The sequence below is a fragment of the Rattus norvegicus genome, chromosome 4 (assembly GCF_036323735.1).
Source record: "Rattus norvegicus strain BN/NHsdMcwi chromosome 4, GRCr8, whole genome shotgun sequence".
NCBI classification, from domain to species: domain Eukaryota; kingdom Metazoa; phylum Chordata; class Mammalia; order Rodentia; family Muridae; genus Rattus; species Rattus norvegicus.
In genome coordinates this window covers 18642651-18660526 of record NC_086022.1, presented here as the reverse complement: position 1 = coordinate 18660526, position 17876 = coordinate 18642651, and the positions used below count along the sequence as shown (strand labels likewise).

General features: G+C 38.7%; 1 protein-coding gene and 1 long non-coding RNA gene across 4 annotated transcripts in view; one reads left to right on the top strand and one right to left on the bottom strand.

The window, feature by feature from the left end:
* Positions 1 to 16724, bottom strand: part of LOC120102215 (uncharacterized) — a 51632-nt gene extending 34908 nt beyond the window's left edge. Inside the window, exons 1-2 of the long non-coding RNA XR_005503414.2 lie at positions 16658 to 16724; positions 2436 to 2636 (exon numbers count right to left, since the gene is read on the bottom strand). This is a non-coding gene — a long non-coding RNA (uncharacterized LOC120102215). The remainder of the gene's footprint in view (positions 1 to 2435; positions 2637 to 16657) is intronic.
* Sema3c (semaphorin 3C) overlaps positions 1 to 17876 on the top strand; it is a 164002-nt gene that overhangs the window by 41927 nt on the left and 104199 nt on the right. The window lies entirely within an intron of this gene.

The following is a 17876-nucleotide window of genomic DNA, read 5'->3' as shown; positions in this document are numbered from 1 at the left end:
ACCTTCTATTAGGCATAGTTCATACATTTCCAATGCTGACATATATAATAAGTTAGGAGTCATGTTAAAAATACACGGCGCCCATTGTAGAGAAGGTTTGTATGTAATTAAGTGTTCTGGCATATTCTTTTCCTAAGACCTTCTGCTCAGGCTCACTCAGAAGCCAACTGTAGAATGCCTGGAAGTAGTCTGTGCATTGACACTATTTACAGCTAAGTGGTGCCATCTGACCTGACAGATGGCAACCTTCCCCTTCTCAGTGGCTGCCGGGATGAAGCTGAGCACGGGCAACAGTAGGATACCATGATTGTCGTCTATCGGGTACAGTTTTACATGACCCCAAAGCACCGTCTCAGGAACTGCTGGCAGACAGGCAAGGACGCAGAGAGCTGTGAAAGAATGATTTAGAAGGGAGGAGCGTGCTCACTGTGCTGAGAAAAGTTTTCACAGTTCAGGGATGTGGAGTTAGAAGACAGGAGCATTCGCAGTGTGTTGAGAAGAGTTTTCACACTTCCGGAATGCAGGTCTTCCAAATGGCAGACCAAATGGTCACGAGAACTGAAGAATGTGTGTGACTTTGTGTAGCCTAATTATTATCAAACTGTTTTAATTTATACTGTAAAGGAACCCGTTTTATGATAAAATTAGTTTGAGCATGTATTTCAGTGGTTAGAAAGCATCAATTGTGTTTTAATAATTTACTACATAAGTGATACATTTTATCGTTCACAGCAGAAATTAGAATGCATCTCTAGAATTCCTTACTTTAAAAAAAAACAATAAGTTAGACATTTTTAGTACTTCCTATATGCAGATGAGTGTAGGTAAAATGCACATTTTATCGTTCATATCAGAAATTAAAATGCATCTCTAGAATTCCTTAATTTAAAAAAAGCCCACTAAGTTAGACATTCTTACTATTTCCTATATGCAGATGAATATAGGTAAATGAGGCTATGAGGCAAACCCCAAGGAGGTTGGGCAGAGGTTGTTACACAAAACAAATGGGAGGTGTTTGAGGGCTCAAATCAAACATTTGTCCCCAGAAACTCCATTCTCAGCCCTGTCTCTTCCCCCATGCTGTCCTGTAGAATCTTTCAAGACTCAGCCTACCTGCTCATCATGATAGCACAAGGACAGATCATGTGCCATGAAACCCAATAGACGGAATTCAAATTTATAAAGCTACTAAGCGATGGATCACCAGAAAAATGATATATAGAATGCATTTTTAATATATGAGCTAATAGCTATATTTCCTCCTGCATACATTTGTGTGTGTATAGCCTTGCTGTGTGTGTTAGAAACATTTAATTCATGAAAATAAATATAAATGAAGATCGAGCTCCATGTGGCCTTTAGTGGAGAGGATATTTGTGAAAATCTCACAGTATGCTTTTAGTGGTTTTGAATAATGTAGATGACTTATCATTACTATTTTATGCAGGAGAAATATCCAGGTGGCTACTGCTGACACCACGTGTAGCAATTGCCCAGTCAACAAGAACTTTGTAGTTTCTCTCGGTGTCTCACTTACTCCGTATAGCATCTCATAATGAGTGGCATTTACTGTGACACAGCCATGCCTGGTGAAAAGAAAGACAGATGGATGTGAGGGGTTTAACAACACGTAGAGCAGGACAGTGTTTGTGCTATGGGTGATACTGCTCATGATGTCAAATCACCATTAGATACCATGAATCTCTTCTGTTCGTGTGTCATACAACTGGTAGTCCTAAAAACCCAACGGAAAGTTTATCACTTGGTGGAACAACATAGTTCAAAGATTGTTTTAATTGAAATGAAAAGTCAAATAGTGCACCCCTCCCCAATGCTCACAGCCTGTCTGCCACTCAGGAAGGTCTCCAGGGAGAATAGCTATGTAGAGAAAGCTTGAACTTTGACTAGGCAATAGGGGTGGTGGAGACCACAGCTTTCTTCCATGCAGTAGGCACTCAGCAATTCTCTTGCTGCATATAACAGTGGGACTACTATTGCATGATGTTCTAATTTGTTTCAGAGGATCCAGATTTTTGTGCAAAATAAGTTTAGAAGTTGACTCACGTCATCATTATAAAAATAGTAGCAATGGGTCTGTGTAGACTCAGCACCCAACATATGCGGCAGATGTCAGATGAGAACTCGGACTGCTGGCTGAAGCCTCTGTCCTGTGCAGCCTGTCTCTGCTTGCCCTGTGTCTATAGATCCAGCCAGCCTGTCCTCTGCCCTCCACATTCTCACCACAGTGTCCCCTTTTGGCGTCTCGAATGTCTCATGCCCCTGTCCACTTTATGGCCCAACCGCTGCTTCTTTTCTATGGTTAGATTTGAGGCCTTTGGGTTTCTCAGACCTCAGCTCACCATTCAGTTTTTCCAAGTGGTGCCTCATGGACTTGCAAAATGACCAATACCCCTTGCTTTCAATCCTTTTATCACCTGTTTGTGGTTTGCAAATCGTGCTTTGGGGCACTCCGAATCCTGAAGAGATGGATGACACCCACACGTGTTTCACGAGCGAGGGGCATACGGCTTTCTTCCGTTTCCATTCCTTTCATTGTGAATGCAGAACTATGCAGAAAAGATACACACTTGACCTTGAGACAGGCTGAATGGAGACAGGATGAGGATTTCGGATTCCTATTAAGACAGATATTAAAGAGATCGATGAAGACATGAAACATTGTGTGCTTTCTCAATAACCGTATTCAAAAATCAGTGTTCATAAGATTTTTATTTTTCAGTAAAAAGTGATTATTTTAGGTCACCTCAGCTCTCAAGTTTAATTTTTATTATGCTTAAAATTTTCAAGTGTAGTTGTTCAGAAATTTTTCTTTACCAATCTCAGACTATAGACAGGCTTGAGAATAGAGCATTTGAAAATTACTTTATGGAAAGAAATTAGATTCTCAAGCCATTTTACATCTTTATTCATTTAATTCTCTACAATGTAAGCATCATGAGGGAAGGGTTTGCTGGATGCTTGCTGCATTCTTAGCAACCATGAGCACTCAGAACACCTGAGGTAAGCCACAGGGAAGATATAGGAGAAGTAAATCAAGACATCTTGCTGGGAGCTTTAATCAACAACATAACTTTCATCTGGATTTGTGGAGAGCTTTGAATTCACAACAAAAAAAATTAAACTGTGAAATCAATGCAGAAAAGTTAAAGGTCTCCAAAAAGGCAAGTTGTAGGATTAAAATGTTATATAAGGAGTATTATTCTACAGCAAAAGGCAGATGACATAAGGTTCCCATTTTCACCCTTTTTCTACTCTCAGTCACAATCGTCACCGCATTTCCCCATGGACGTTCTGAGAAGATGGATGTTTCTAAAATCTTAGTGTTTTTTTTTCCCTCCAACTATAAATACATTATGTGCTAAGGACTGAGGTCACATTAATTAAGTGGAACACTGACAGAAAACACAATTTAGCTCATTAGTTGAGCACCACAAATTTATAGGCAGAGAAGTGGATTGACTTTTACAGGAGAACATAAATTCAAGGTGGCCAAGTCTTATTTAGACATCCAATATTAAAGTCTGAGCTCACTGAGGCAAAATTCCGCATATCCTTTCAAGGAAAGCCTTAACTGTAAAGCCAGGAGGTGAGGTGCCTGAGCTCTGGGGTGAATTGTTCTGTGGAGGTCTTTCCTCTTACCACCCAGGGGCAGGAGTGACTAAAGTAACTAGAATGTTGTTAGTGAGCCATTCTCCAAAGTGCTTCTCTCTCTTTTGCTTTTGAAATAAATATCCCATAATAGAGAGTATGAAGAATTTGGAATCTGGTACCAAGAGACTATATTTACTGGCTCCATGATCTTGAGTAATGTCTACAGGTCTTTGTGCTTCATTTTTTGCATTTGTAACACAGTTGAGCTTTCCTATGGATTTGTTAGAATAAATAACATACAGAAATCTAAATATCAACCAGGACACATAGGAAATATGTCCACTTCAGTATTAGTGGTTCTCCATGAGACAGGATGAAGAATCAGGGGTTGTTGAGTGTCATAGTGCCCAGGGATCCTGAATAATTCACTGGTTGTGTCTGAGCCTTGGTATCTTTGTATAAAAAAATAGAGCAGAAAATAAACGTATAGGTTTTGTGCTTAAAAAGTGAAAAACCTCTTTATCAAGGGGACTTGTTGCATGTTGTAATAAGGTTCCTGGTTTTAGGCAGTTCCAAATCCTACAGAGACAGAATTAGTGTAGTCCATGAGAGTGTACTCAGTCTTCAGAGTCCTTGAAGAAGTACTGATAAGATGCCGCAGTAGAGAAAACAATGGTTTACATTGATGGAAACAGACAAAACGTGGAAGAGAAACTGTATTAACGCTGTATTTTGGACACACAAGAAGAGCACTGCCACTGGTCATGGCAGCTGAGGTCATTTCAAACAGGACAGCAAAGAATGACTGAGTCTTTTGCATAAACACTAGGAGCTTACAAATGCAGAGGAGACGGGGAGAGAATGTGTCAGGACTTCTGACACTACACATATAAGTTTGGCTTTTATTCTGCAAGAAAGTGGAAGACACTTAACTTTTCAGTGTGCTAGTTTTTGATCTTTTGTCATATAGTAAAATATAGGCAGATCTCGGAAGAAGAGAATGTAACACCCAGGAAGTAGGTGGCGCAGGTGCCTGCAGTGGCCATTAGAGACCGAGTGGCAGGTTCGAGACCTGTCATTTAGGGTATGAAACAAAAATGGAAAAAAAGAAGGATGTAAATATGAGAGTGAGATCTGAACTTCAGAAACTGGGACATGCTTTAGGAAAAGGAAAGGCTGTCTGGGAAAGGAAACAACACTCATATTGACACGGTTCTTTAATTGTATTCTATCTTAAATACCATCTCATCGTCTCAGCCAGGGTTTCCATTGCTGAGAAGAGACACCATGGCCAAGGAAGCTCTCTAAGGGACAACATTTATTGGAGCTTGCTGACAGATTCAGGGGTTTGGTGGCAGATTCAGAGATTCATCATGGCAGGAAGCATGGTAGCGTCCAGGCAGACATGGTGGTGAGGAAGGAGCCAAAAATTCTATATATTGACGTGAAGGAAGTCAGGAGAAGACTCACATCCTCAGGCACTAGGAGGAGGTTCCCTTCCACAATGGGTAGAACCTGAGGATGGAGGGGACCTCCAAACACAAACCACCCCCGCAGTGACACATCGCCTCCACCAAGTCACACCTCCTAACAGTACCACTCCTTATGGGCCAAGCGTATTCAAACCACCACACCATCTGAAGGAAACCCTTGGTCAAGATACACTTGGTTGCTTATGGCTCATCTGGGTTCACTTGGAGTGCTTCGTGTGGCGAAGGCCTCCAACCAAGAATTATTCTCCCTTTAATACTGATTGCTTTGGTGTAGAATCTGCCCAGGTCCAGGATGTAGAGAAGGAAAAGAAGCTATGTAGAAAAATACCTTCAACTCCACATTATTCTTTCTTCTATATAACTTTCTGTGGCTGTAAATCTGTACAGAGACATAGCTGCTCACATGTAAGAACTGAGCTGTGAACTCCTAGGTATGCATATCAAGCTTCCCTTGTAATGAGATGCTGATTGTATCATATTAACATTTGCTAGCTAATTGCAGTTAATTGTGAACATTAAATTCATATGTGATTGCTTGTAGGGCTGCCAAATTGGTATGTGTGGAAAAAGAGGAAGGAGCTATACAAGTTCACTCATGACTGCTAGCACTGTGATAATTTGGAACACTAGAGCTCTGCATAAAAAAGCACACTTTTGAAAAATTGTCATTACCTCATTGTAATTAAATTGTAGATATTTGTAATTTATTTCATTAAAATGTACAGGGTATGTGGCAACTTTAAATAGGAATTTAACTTGACTTTTAGGAGCAGTCAGCCATCTTTTCAATATGTCTAGTTTTAGAGGTGCATTTTAATATTTATATTTAGTATTATTGATATATTAAATATATTAGTGTAATATTAAAATATTACATAAAAGATTTTGCTTTGATGAAAGAACTTGCTGTGAATTCAATAAGACTGATTCCTGATTTATAGATGTGTGGTTTCAGGAATGTTGTTGGCTGTTTGCTTCAGTACTTTATGATACGTGGTGTTTTCACAGCAGCAGTGACTGAAACCACTCATCTCTTGGCTGTAGATTCCTGTGGCTACTCCTTAGAGGATTCCCTGAGACTCTCAGTGCCTCCCTTCCTCATGACCCTAACAATGGGGTTTGTTTAAATTTTATGAACAGTCTTTTCTTTCAGAGGATGCACATGGCCATCATCGGGTTATAAACATATGATTAGTGGATATATTAATATATCAGAACTATATTTTGCAATACAGCAAGCCAGGACAGGAAGGAATATCTTCTGCTCTGCTGTACTCCTGAGTCTTCATTTCTTTTGTTGTGACTGAGAAAGACCGTGTAGCAGCCTCTCGCATGGAAACACAAAGTTCCAGATTGATTCGTAGATGTCTCCATGTTCTATATGGGATAAAGCCAATGCCTTGGTTTTCAGTAGCTTTAGGTGATAAAGATTTCATAGTGAAAAATACATCGTTTATTTTTCCTGAAAAAAATCTAGCAACAAAGAAGTGATTAGTCTTCTTTGATAAAGTATGCTTTCTAAGCTCCACCGTCTTCTCATTTGCATCCTCTGCCATTTTCTAGACAGTAAGATGCCCCCTATTTAACATCAATTGTACCCTCCCTTGGCTTGCTTAACTTGTGTCAATGAAACTACTCAGCTAGTCATGAACTGGTGAGTCCCGTAGCAGCTACAGTTGATGTCTATCTGGCCCAGGCCGAAATGGGAGCAACAGCAAGCAGTCAAGCACATGAGCTAGTAAGTGTATTCTAAAGTGAGGGCAAGTCTGGTCAGAGATGTGGATTTAGGAAAACAGAAATATGTTGTTCCCCTCCAAAAAAAAGTATATTGCCTGAAGGAGTAGCCAAGCAGTGAGCCTGTTGCTAATTACACTGGAGGTCAGGCAGGAGAAGACGAGAAAAGGAAAACAAAAGACTGGCAAGAAACCAAGTAGAGGAATCAGAAATAGAAACGGTGGCATTTTCAAATCCAAGGAAAAGAAGTTTTCCAAAAAGTGGTTAAAGAAAAAAATAGAGAAAACTAAAGCTGAAAACCAGGTTTTTTTTTTTTTTTGACTCAGGCTAGAAGAAGTTCTTAGGAATATGATAGGCAGAATGAAATTTTCTAAAACCTATCACATATTCTCCAGAATCTGAATATGCTAAGTGATATAGCAAGGTCTGTGTATGGGTTAGTGGTGTTCAGTGAAATTAAAATTGCTAACCACATTAAGAAAACGGTGCCATCCTGTACTATCTGAGTGTCCCCAAGTAATCACAAGGTTCTTAAGAGAAAGATGACGAAAGTTTCAGAACAGTGTGGTGGGAGAGAGCCGTAATCAGCTATTCTTGATTCTGAAGACAGAAGAGGGGCTGTTTTATCTTTCCTGTCACTGTAACAAAATATCTGACAAGAAAAACAAAAGGAGCAAGGGTTTATTCTGACTCACATTTGAGAGAGCACATCGTAGTTGCACAGGCATGGGAGGAGAAGGCCATGATTCACCTCATTCACAGTCAAGGAAGCTGGGGCCAGACCCAGGACTGGGGTGACAGGATCTGTGAGCTAGAGACCCACTTCTTGTATATATGGCTGGGAGCTGGGTTCTTTCTGGCCTTAGATAGAGTGGTTCTGTATCTGAAGCTATATAGAAATAATAAGGACAGTGATGAACAGATAAATGACTCTCCACCCTCTTTGAGTAACAGTCCAGATGTCTATAGCACCACACGCAATGAAAAAGATCAATAGACAAAGCCTTGTCCAATGTCACTTACTGTTGTACCTTCCTATGTGTTCCATATAAGGATCAGAGGAACTTAATTCTCCTCATTATTTTCTGGCGTGGACAGACTCTTCTACAGATGGGAGACTGTGAGGACCAACCAGCCTGTTTGTCCAAGGTTAAATCAGGACAGGGTAGAACAGTGTCAACTAAGAGTATTTTGTATCCTTTTAGAGAAATCACAAATTACACAGCATTTAAAGAAACAGTGCAAAAAAATATTAACGTACTTACTTAGACTCAATGGTGCTTTCCTGACTTAAAAGCTTTTGCAAATGTTATCTCCTGGAAAAGAGACCAGTTCCCTCCAAATTGACATCAGCCATACTAGGCTAGGCTGCAACAAAACAATACTCCATGGTTTGGGTGTGCTTTTTGTCTTCGATTTGTTTGGTATTTCTTATATTATTGAGCTTTTTGTTGTTGTGTTGTTTGGATTTCAGTGGGTTTTGATTTTATTTGGAGAAATAGCATGGGTTGTTAGATGAGTAGGGTAGTGGGAGGATCTGGGAGGGAGGGTAAAGAGTATAATCAAAATATATTGTAGGAGAATTTTCAAATGAAAACAAATATTGTCAACATTGGAGAAAAGAAGGTAAAAATGTTTTAATGATTTTTTTATGAAGAAACAGGAAACACATATGTTCATTTGCATGCACATGGCGTTATTTGTGTGTGTGTATGTAAACATATATATGTACATATATACACACACGCGCATATATGTGTATATAATGTATATATGTGTGTTTTTGTGATAAGATTGCTTTTGTTATTATATCACTACTCTCCAGCTCAATTCCCTCCCAGTATTTACCAGTATGATTACTGTCTGAATTACTCTTGAGACAACAAGACAGACTATTGTAGAAGGGTCATGGATTCAATATGGAGGACATGGTAAACCTCACAATGCTAATCTCAGTGATTTTCACACTATAATGTTTAAATACTTTTTAATAGGGAGGCCCTTATATGTACTTCAATAAAATGTGACTTCTGACTGTTATGAAAGGCATACTTTATTGAAAATATTTTATAGAACATTAATCATAAGGTTTTACCATGAATTCCATAATACCACAATAAAGTTGTCTTTAAGTTGTATGTTTTATATAACAAAGACTGAAAATTCCAAATATAAAATGCCCCAATGAGCTTCCAGCTTGCCCTCTTCCAAAATTTCTCTCTTGTTTTTTCTGTGATCTGAAACCCATCTGAATTTCTTTTTAGCATTTCATCCTCATATAGCTTCCTGCACATACTCTAAGTATAGGGATCAGCTAGATAGAGCCAGGATTTGCTTCTGTGAAAAGTTCGGATCTTTATTAATTTCTGTCCCAGAAGTAGTTACTCTAATATATAAGCAGGGGTATTCCCTGTAAAATGATTCCCTCCCATTAGTGCTATGACTGATGATCAGATTAAGGCTCACTTAAGAATATAGATGTGGGTCTGGAGAGATGGCTCAGCTGTTAAAGGCTAGGCTCACAGCCAAATGTATAATAATAGAGATATGATAGATTAAAGGTAAGATAATGTGGTCTGGCCACTATAATCCAATTAGAAGTTAGGTGTGTAGGTCGCAAAACCAGGAAAGGGAATAACATTTGAAATGTAAATAAAAATATCAAAAAAAAAGTATAAAAAACACATCTAGGTGTTCTAATCATGCTCTTATTTTGTATCGATTTATATACCATTTACTCATGTACATTCAAAACTTTAAATTCAAATAAATATCTCAAATCTTAAAAAAAAGAAGTTATGTGTAAAAGAGTCAAGAGAAAAATCCTTAGTGTCATTTGGAGAATGGGAGCTCAGTAGCTCAGGGGAGACTGAGACTCTAGAGCTCGCGATCTACGTAAATCAATGGGAATGAAAGCAGCTTTGAGTGTTCCATGGGTGCTGTCAGAGGTGTTGTTAGGACATGTTGATTTCTATTCCCTCCTGTATTGTGTCTCATCTTCCTCAATATATTTTTCTAAACCCTGGATAATTGAACATTATGTTAGCAGTACCATTATACCCCTACATCATTTAACTAAGCTCTGAATAGAAATTCACTGAGAAAAGGACATTGTTTAATCCGAATCCGATACAGTAATCTCAGAGCCTAGAATGGTGGTTGACACTTAATATACATCCAAGAGCAGTCTTTGAAACAGTGTCAATAATACTTCAGTTTTTTAACTTTGTAGATCTTTTTACAATGTATTTTGTTATGTAAATCTATAGCTATTTAATAGGTAGAAAAGAGCCAGGTTTTGTTCTGACGTTGGCTTGTTATATGTTTAACTTGATATTTTTCCATAAATAGTTCTTGTAAAACATTATAGAGTCATAAAGTTCAGAAACTTTTAAGATTTGGATGATGTAATCTGTGTTCAAATCATGATCTGGAAAATAATTACTGAAAGTAGGTATAGAAAAATCATGATATTGAGTGACAAGTTTAACAAACTTACTATATTCTGTACAGCTCACAATGTTTCAAAACTCACTAATTTTGAGGCATTAACTGTTGAAAGAGTTTGACAGACAGATTGATCGCTTTCAAGGACAGGCGTTCTAATAATTTAGAGCTAATGGGCTGTTAATAGATTTTAAAAATAGAGATTTGCTATACACGAAAGAACGTTTTGCAAACTATACGAAACATCAGTTGTGTAGTGTTGATTTCCCGAAAGCGAACATTAAAATAACATTCTTATCTGTATGGTTTCATGGGCTCATGAAGTCATTTAGTCAACTGGACAAAGACATTGTGAATGAAGTGAAAATCTGTGTCACATTAAGTGTGTCTTTGATTTAAAGTTACATGTAATGGTATGACAAAGTGACAAATATTTCTTAAAGAAGAAATAAGAAAACCATGCTTCTGAGGTACACCCCAGCAGTCACCATAGCTATCTATCTCCCCAACAGAATTTTTCAAACCACAAAGCACCTGACTTCATTGTATCCTCTGAAAAGAAGCAAACAAGCAAAGCGGTGTTTGCATGGGTGGCCTGGTCTTTGCTCATCCTCTACTTTCATTGAGCTCGCTGGCCTTTTTTTTGTTGTTGTCATTGCAGAAGAATAATGGACATGGACCCTTGACCTCTAAGATTTGAGATCTGAAACATCTAGTCTGAATTTCTGCAAGTTAAACTTGGAGCCCTCCAACCCCCTCCTCTTTCTTTCTGACTGAGATTATTTCAAAGCCACTAAATGTGCACAGAGCAATGCCTCAGTGGCTGCAGCAGCTAATCCTAGTGCTATAGGCTTCCTCAGATCACTTGGGCATCTTTCCTAATCATATCAGCTTTTTCCTGGCCATGGCTGCTTCTATTGTCGGCATAGGAATTTAGGTTTGTTATCAACTATCTAGTGTTGTGATTCCCTGAAAGGGAGCTATAATCAGAAGGTGATATTTTGGGGGAGGAAATTAAGATGTATTATACATTGTCAAAATTATAAGGAAGTACTCAGAAATACTCATTAGGAAATAATTCATAATCCTGTATGTTTGTGTGTTGGTGGGGAATGACAGACAAGTGCTGTACTAATGAACTATATAAAAAACCAGAAATAATCCATTTTTTGAAAGGACTGTTTTAGAGATAAACATTTATATGGTCAGACAATGGCCATAATTTCTGATGTCCTAGGAAATGGAAAGATTAGTGAGTAACCACTCACTATTGCTTTGAAACATTACAATTTATATTCACATGGTATTGCAAGGGTTACGTGAGTAGAATTAAGATTTTCAAATGAAAATTTGGTGTGCGCCCCATAAATACACCCTTGTTTTTTATACTTATGAGTGTTGTTTACCAAGTTTAAATATGGATTTGTAGCCCAATGGATAAAGCATTCTTAAAATGCAATTATTAAAGCAAAATAATAATTTGTGTCTGGCAGACATACAAAGGACTCTTAAACCAAAACAGATGTGAGAGGTGTTGCAGATCTCCCGTCGAGATCTCATGTAGGAACACAAGCTGCCAGCCATGGGTTGAGACTGAGCTCTCATCACCAAATAAGGAGCTGAGCTCTTGCCTTGTCAGGAGACCCCAATGAAAGCTAAGGTGCCAGGAGCAGAGGCTGTGCTTGAAAATATGAATGCTCCCACAAGCAGCTGCATGAGCGTCATGGTTGATGTAGCTCCCTTTGGTTTCCTCATTCGCTATGTACAGAACTTTGTTCTCAAGGATGTCTCTAGATGATTCAAAGTCCTGCCCGAGATGCTGAGCTGCTCCCTGTCTCAGACAGGCTCTCTTGAGCATCCCTAGAACATTTGATCCATAGCCATAGTCCTTTGAAACAAATCCGCAGGGAACGTTTAGAAACAGTAGGGCAGATATGATGTGGGATATTTTTCTAAAAGAATCCTAAATTCTGAAACAGGCATTACCCAACTCAGTCACGTCAGGAAAGGATTTCTCTGACTCAAAACATTAAGATTGAAACATGCCTGAATATGTATGATGAAGACATGCCTACCCGCCATCACATTTAATTACACAGTTAAAATCAATATGCTTCTTTTCATATACAAAATTTCCCCCTTCCTTTTATCCATTTCCGTTTTTATTATGCATCTACAAATTAAAGCCCAATGAAAAAAGTCCTTCATTGCCTCTGGTTCTTCCAGGTTCTATCTCTACTTCTGCATGTAAGTCTTGGGAGGTTGGATTGATGGTGACATTAGGACTGAGTGTTCCTGAAGTCTCGGGCTCTCTGCATAATGTCCTGTTGTAGGTCTCTGTGTTCATTCTCTTTTAGTTCAAGAATAAGGTTCCCTGATGAGGATTGGCTGAGGTGTTGATCTATGGTACAGCCATATGCCAGTAGTTATTTTTATCTTTTGGTGCAAACTTCTTATTTTGTTTGGGCATTTTTGTCTCATTTGTCTTTTGCTTCTTTGTTTTTGTTTTAATTCTCTCTCTCTCTCTCTCCCTCCCTCCCCCCCCTCTTTCTCTCTCTCTCTCTCTCTCTCTCTCTCTCTCTCTCTCTCTCTGTGTGTGTGTGTGTGTGTGTGTGTGTGTTTTAACAACTTTAAAGTTGGTTGAATAGCACAGATCTAGAAGCAGTTTAGGGAAGGAAATATGATCAAAATACATTGTATAAAATAATTTTAATTGAAAAATAAACTAAGTAAAAATAAAGTGTGATGAATGCTTGTATCAAGAAACATCTCAAGATGTAATTTTAAAATGATGAAAAATGCCAAAAGGTACATTTAAAAACCCGAGAATTAAGAACTTTCTCAGGTTTGATGTGGAAGAGAAGAATCAACTCTGAGGAGCCCCCATTTCATCCTTTTTAAGGACCACAATATTCTGTCTGGGAGCATCCATAAAACTGTGGCGTGGAAAGATTTGTTCCTACTTCAGAATAAGACCCTAAAAATAAGTAAAAATGTGGAAGAGAGAAAGAGAGAGAGAGAGAGAGAGAGAGAGAGAGAGAGAGAGAGAGAGAGAGTAGAGAAGCAGGGAGAATAGTGAATAGATAGCTGTCATAGCCCATGTTGTTTTGTGAAGTGCTGCACACAGGCAGAGCTAAAATGCTTCTCTAATCAATAGCCCTGGGCTTCAAGAGGTGACCACTTCAATAACCTTTTCCAGTGCATTACAGAAAGTTTCCCAGCTCCAACTGTTCAGCCTACTGCAGCTCTGCCTGCTTACATCCATTTGTCTTCACATGCCTTTATTTGCACTGGGTTTGCACGCTTTGCTTTGAACATGGGCAATTGTAAGCTCAGATAGATTATGTCACATCATTATTTGATGCTTTCCTCATGTATAAAAATGAGAATTTTCTCCATTCAAAATTATGTTGGTTTATAAATTTGAAATTTAAAAGGCTAATATTAAGGTATTTCAAGAGAAATACACTGCTTTCCTGTACATTATTTAAAGAGATGCCTCAATTTGGAATATGATTACATACATGCCCACATACCTGATAACTGATTTTTTCCCATGGAGTCTTGTGTATTGTCATCTTTCTTTCTTCTTTTCTTTTATTAGATAAGTTTTAATTTACATTTCAAATGTTAACCCCTTTCCCAGTATTCCCTCTGGAAACCCCCTATTCCATCCCTCCACCCCCTGCTTCTGTGAGGGTGCTCCCCCATCCACCTACCCACTTCCACCTCAACACCTTGGCATTCCCCTACACTGTAGCATCCAGCCATCACAGGACCAAAGACTTTTCCTCCCACTGATGCCCAACAAGGCTGTCCTCTGCTACACATGCAGCTGAAGCCATGGGTTCCTCCATGTGTACTCGTTGGTTGGTGGTTCAGTCCCTGGGAGCTCTGGTGGGTCTTCTTGGTTGATATTGTTATTCTTCCTATGAGGTTACAAACTGCTTCAGCTCCTTGAGGCTTTTTTCTGCCTCTTCCATTGGGGACCCTGTTTTCAAGCCAATAGTTGACTGTGAGTGTCTCCCTCTGTATTTGTCAGGATTTGGCAGACCCTCTCAGGAGACAGCTATATCAGTTTCCTGTGAGCATGCACTTCTTGGCATTTTCAATCGTGTCTGGGTTTGATGACTTTATATGGGCTGGATCTCCATAGTGGAGCAGTCTCTGGATGGCCTTTTCTTCAGTCTCTGCTCCACACTTTGCCTCCATATTTCCTCCTATGAATATTTTGCTCCCCATTCTAAGAAAAGCTGAAGCATCCATACTTTGGTCTTCCTCTTCTTGAGCTTCTGGTAGTCTGTGAATTGTATATCCAATAGAGGGCTAATACCCAGTATGTAAAAAGAACTCAAATGACCCTATTAAAAATGGGGTACAGGGGCTGGGGATTTAGCTCAAAGATAGAGCGCTTACCTAGGAAGTGCAAGGCCCTGGGTTCGGTCCCCAGCTCCGGAAAAAAGAACCAAAAAAAATGAGGTACAGAGCTAAACAAAGGATTCTCAACTGAGGAACATCAAATGGCCGAGAAGCACCTAAAGAAATGTTCACCATCCCTAGTCATCAGGGAAATGCAAATCAAAACAACCCTAAGATTCCACTTCACACCAGTCAGAATGGCTAAGATCAAAACTCAGGTGACAGCAGATGCTGGTGAGGATGTGGAGAAAGAGGAACACTCCTCCATTGGTGGGATTGCAAGCTGGTCCAACCATTCTGGAATTCAGTCTGGGGTTTCTTAGAATATTAGACATAGTACTACCTGAGGACCCAGCTATACCACTCCTGGGCATATATCAAAAATGTTTTCCAACACATAACAAAGACACATGCTCATAGCAGTCTTATTTATAATAGTTAGAAGTTTGAAAGAACCAAAATGTCCTTCAACAGAAGAATGGATACAGAAAATGTGGTACATCTACACAATGGAGTACTACTCAGCTATTAAAAACAATGACTTCATGAAATTCTTAGGCAAATGGAATGAACTAGAAAATATCTTTCTGAGTGAAAAACACAAAAGAACACGCATGTTATGCTCTCACTGATAAGTGTTGTCATCTTTCAGACCTGTTGGAAGCTTGGCAAATGGTCATCCTCTTCCGCTAATGTACAGTTCGGTGTCCCTCCATGGCTTGAGTCTCAGTATAATCTGGAAGACGTGCTCTCTGAGCTCCACACTGAGAAATTGTGACTCTTGTTTGTAGAGGGTCTAAATACCTATCCTCACATAATATTATTTTGGAAGCTTTTCTCATCTGAATTTGTTTTAAGAAGTACATTTCATCTTCAGTACCAAATGCATAACAGCATAACATTTCATGCTGTAAATGTGATTTAATCCTTTCCATATTTTAAGGTATAAGTGTTATTGGGGAACACAGCAAAACTGTGCTGTGCTTCAGTTTTAAAGAACTATGAGCATTTAGAATGAAAAAGCCTATTTACTAAAACATAAATTATGCCCACTTATAGTTTCAAATATGACATTTAATATGTGCATACTTATGTAGATAAGCACTATAATTCACTTTTGTCTTTGTGAAAAACCTCAGTGCATTTAATAATGAATTGTGAGTTCTTTAATATTTTCTGCTAGTTGACTCCTATTTATAATCGAACCATTTCCTTCAAGTATTGGTAAATATGAAGAAGTTACACCTATACTCTCTAAACTATCTTCTGATAGAGCTGGATGCTTATAAATATATGTTATCAGATTTTAAGAAAATTTCTTGAGTAGAAATCTATTTATACCAAAAAAATGACTACCAACTAAAGCTACCAACTCTGGGGCAGTGTGCAGCTCTTTGGCACAGTGCTAATCTATCATGCGCAACCACCCAGGTCTAGTCCCCAGCTCCAAAGTACAAAGTAACCCTGGCCTTCAATGCCTAATACAAATATTTTTTTAAAAAAATATAGACACTTCTAAGATAGCCTGGATAAATTAGCCAGGAACTATGCAATTTAAGCCTTGGGTTTCTAGATTATTCTGGGGGTTCTCCTTAAGGGAAAAATCACACACACACACACGAACGCACACACACACACACACACACACACACACACACACACACACACACGCGTGTGCATACAACAGCAACAACAAAACCTTGTCTTTTTTTCCTTCCCTTTGTCTAAAAATTTCTTCAGGATTAATAACATATGACTCATGACCTGTCCTGAAATTTGAATCCCCTATGACATTAATGTAGCACCCATATCGCTCGAAGCATTTACTAACTTTCCTAAGAAGTGCAGCTTATGGCCAAAATATGACCCTGACAGAGAAATATACTTATAGAAAGAAGGAAAATGAGATCACAGAATCTTCTATTACAAGAGCAATATGTGGAAAGGTAGACCTGGAGATGCAGAGATTTTTCTCCTCAACTCAGAATGATGGAGAAGTATGCGTGGTGAGGGTTACCTAGGTGACAGAGCCTCCCACTTCCTGGTGGAATGTGGTGGTTAGGATGAAATAAAGGGGAGGGAGAAGGGAAGGACACAGGGTGGAGAGGATGTTAACTTTTACTTGAAGCTCAATCCCAAGTTTTGTGATTTTCCATGCTGTGAAGGAGAAAATGGAATGGCCATTTAGATTGATAACACCTTGAACTTCAGGCATGGCTGGTGACGCAAGGGCTGAATTGCCTCTAGTTCCCACCTCGCTTGGGCCTCAGTCAGATAAAGGGTTTGATACAAATTCTCCTCAGCTCCTTGAGCCTCTGCTGGGAAAGAAGTTGCAGGAAGATAATGAGAGAAGGCTGTAACATTTTTATAGAAAAAATTACATTCACAATGTCCCTTTGTTTATTAATCCCTTAAACACTAAGCCTGAAGGACAAAGAGTATTTTCAGCATAAATTCCTCTTCTGACATGGCTCTCCCCACCACTGAGGTGCTTGCCTTTTGCACCCCCATGGCCATCATCACCCTAGCTTTGATTCTATGCATCCAGGCAGTACCACCCTCTCTGCCTTCACTAATCCTCCCTGCCCCAGGGTTATCATTTTGCAAGTTGATTATTAATTAATCTTCCTTGACCTTTTTGTTCTCCTGGGGATGTATTTTCTTGTCTCAAAGGTAAATATGTTTCACCTGCTCTTCATAGAAGAAAATGGATAAAAATTATCAAGTATTTCAAAATACAGCTTTTAAATGTCCAGTTCAAGAATCAGTGCTCTAAGTCATTATAATCTGGACACTTTTATAAAATTACAACAGTTTAGTTCTCCCTGAATATTTATGGTGATCTTATTAAGAAATAATAAACTTGAGCTCGTTAAGTAATGATAAAAAATCATTTAAAAAACAACTTAAATTTAATGAACAACCTTCTGTGGAAATTTCTTTTGCTAACTAATGGATGTCCATAAAGTCTGTATTATCAGATTGTGTGTAGTCCAGATAGTCCTCTACAAGTGCTCCCTCTTAAGAAGTAAGGAATAGATTCATAAATTTATCTTGAACATATACGGATGACAATGACACTGCAAAGTATATACCAAACTTAATTAAATTTTAACATGATTGATTGAAGGTTTGTTCGTTTGGGGTTTTTTTTTTTGTTGTTGTTGTTGT